The following is a 2,973-nucleotide window of genomic DNA, read 5'->3' as shown; positions in this document are numbered from 1 at the left end:
AGAAAGTTGTTCCATTTCATCTGTTTGGATTAAATGTAGTTGGCATTCCACAGACACCTTCACAGTTAGAACTCGGGGGTCGCTTGATCAACATCAACAGTATCTACAGCTGGGTCGCTTGAGATTCATCTTAAAAAGTGCACCTCGCCAGGGAATCGTTCTCAGCCGTAGGGAAACCATGCAATCCATGACTGTTTATTTTTCAAGAAAACAATCCCTCCTTGATTGTAGTAGATGAGCACTCATCAAACATCGAAACTGAGGAATAAGAGCTGCCTCTGTGTCGTTGCAAGATGTAATTATTGACTTGGTCACGTTTCACGTTTTGTCATTGTCAGCCATGAAGTTGTCAATCGGGGCAATTCTCGCATCTCGAAAGTATCACATCCTGCAAAACCCAAACTGTTAACTATACCAAGGAAAACTAGCCAAAATGGATGTACAAGTCTCACTGCAGCCGACCGGTTGTTATTGTTAACGCTTTGATAATATCATTTGAAGTGGAATGTCTGAGAACCCCGGAACTAGTTGTGACGTGCGCATCCAAGACGGGAGCATTTGTTGGCGCACAATGACCTGTCACAAGAGCTCTGTCGAGCATCGAAGTGCCTGGTTCGAAAGCTTTTCGATATTATTCTGGAAATATGAGCGAGTTACCATGGTTAATATGAAGCCACCCGCATAGTTACCATGTCACGGAATGCACCGCGCAGGATCCGATTGGTTCATTGAGTTCGAATTTCTTATCCGGGGAAATGTCCACAGACTTGCAGAAATGTTTGTTTGGATACTTCTATCCTCCGTTCAGTGATAGAGCTTATCGATTCTATGTTGAACTATTTTTATTAGTTACTCGGCTTCTCGACGACTTTATCCGATTCAAGCAATTTTGCTATCCAATATTGTGAATAATTGCTTACCTGGCAATATTGGCAGATATGGCAATCAAGGCACCCAAGCCAGTTCAAGGAGAATCGGTGATGCAGTTAAATACTAGTCGTGAATCGGTAAAACACTGATAACATGCTGAAACAGAAACATAATCTCTACGGGTAACATAACAACGCAGCAAACCCATCCAGGTTTGATATTTATAAAGTTTGATAATTTCTTGTAAGTTGGATGCCAAAGTCGGGTCCGGGGTGAAAAGATGAATCCACATTATTGTTTTGCAAGTTCTCGCAAGTTCTCGCAAGTTTGCACAAGAACAAGATCTGGAAGAACAGAAGCAGAGATGGATCCACAGATATCCACTTCAATATTCAGGCTCTTAAGAAACAGTCTTGAACAATGGCACCCGCGGAAGCATTAAAAGTGGAGAGCAAAAGCAAGATGTATGTTTCTGTTGAAGAGGAAAGCGTCTTCCCTTCAATCTTATTCCCTCTCCTGACTCTGCGAAAGTGCAGTTCAGCTGCATAGTATTGTTTGATATTGGCAAGGGAAGCCCGCAGCATCTGTTGACGATGCAATACAAGGCATTTTAGGACGGGTTGAGGGAATTGCAGCCGCAAACGGCTGACCATCTGATATTGGGTAAAAGAGATCACGACCGCTGTTGGTGGACCAGGATGTGGTCGAGAGAGCGTACCAGATCTGCTCAGCGTCAAATGATATAAGACCACATAGATGTTTGGTTTCCGTTATCAGAAGGATGCTGATGGCTGCTGATGGATGCAAATTATTTCGAAATTTATTTTCTCTCATCTTCTCCTTCAGGTATCCTAGGGGTGGACCGGGGAGACGTTATTTCTGCTGCTAATAAACTGGACAACTTGCAACCATCACAACCACCCCTAGTTATTCCAGAACTCTCCCCCTCCGCCATAATGGATGCAATTTTGCCTGCTGAGGGGGTCCATCACAAGGAACGATTCTAGCATTGCTGCCAGAACCCATGGGCTGAATGTTACGTTAGAAATTTTTCAAATCCTCCAGCCTCCAGTCTAAAGTTTCTGCACATGCCACTGGAATTCCCCAGTCCGTTGTCCACGTTTACCGCATGCTTTGTTAGTCTCCGGAGTAGATATAAACCTTGCATTTCCAAAAAGATATCAAAACAGCCTGTCACAGACTTCTGAATCCATTGGTAAGGGAAAAATGTCAAAACTCTCAACAGGGCTCATGCACAACATTAACTGGGTTCTCAAAACTCAGCAACGATGTGTACTAAGAATCCGTGGAGGAGGAAACGTGGAGGCGCCCCTGGAGGTTTTCCATCTGACTGGTAAGGCATTACGTATAAGCGCAATGTATCAGTCAATTTGTTTCATCCACGAGGCCAGCAGCACGTTGCACGGAGCAGGAAGGTCTTGGAAAATGAGCTGGGAACTCATGGTCGATTTTTGTCTCGGAAGAAATGGGTCTCCGATTATGGGGCTCAATACCCCTGAAGTTTTCTAACTGAGCAATAGAGCATTCTCAAGGAGATAGTACACTACTTTACTGGGCTCTGAAGTGTGCTGACGCTGAGGTTAGACAAAGTTATTGGAGAGATCAAGATCATGTAGAGGGCATAAGCAGGCGAGATCCGAGTATTGCGTAGATCAAATAGTCACAGTCCCAGTGGGTCGTCATCGATGAGGTCAACAAGAATAAGGTAAAAATCGGTGAACCCGATCAGAATTTAGCCGGGGACGAAGTGTATCACACTGATGAACACATGTATCTTGTTGAGTTTTTCCAAACATGATTTGCCATTTGCATGAGCAAACTCGAGGCAATCATCGACTGAGAATTTCGTTCATCACCCGCTCCGTTCACCACTGCCTCCCTAACATTGATCGATCGACTTTTCAGCGGGGGTTAAGGAGTGAATCGACCACAAATGCTATTGGGATGGCCTTCCGGATCGAAATCTCACCGTGATGTGCCGCCGATGAGATCCCCTTTTTCCCCCTTGAGGATGGTTTCCTATCGTAAACTTGGACCGATCTTCTGATAGAAGGAGGCATTCCGGGAAAAAAAAAAAAAAAA

The sequence above is a fragment of the Paracoccidioides lutzii genome (genome assembly GCF_000150705.2).
Source record: "Paracoccidioides lutzii Pb01 unplaced genomic scaffold supercont2.4, whole genome shotgun sequence".
Classification (NCBI taxonomy): Eukaryota; Fungi; Ascomycota; class Eurotiomycetes; order Onygenales; family Ajellomycetaceae; genus Paracoccidioides; species Paracoccidioides lutzii.
Note: the sequence above shows the minus strand (reverse complement) of the source record.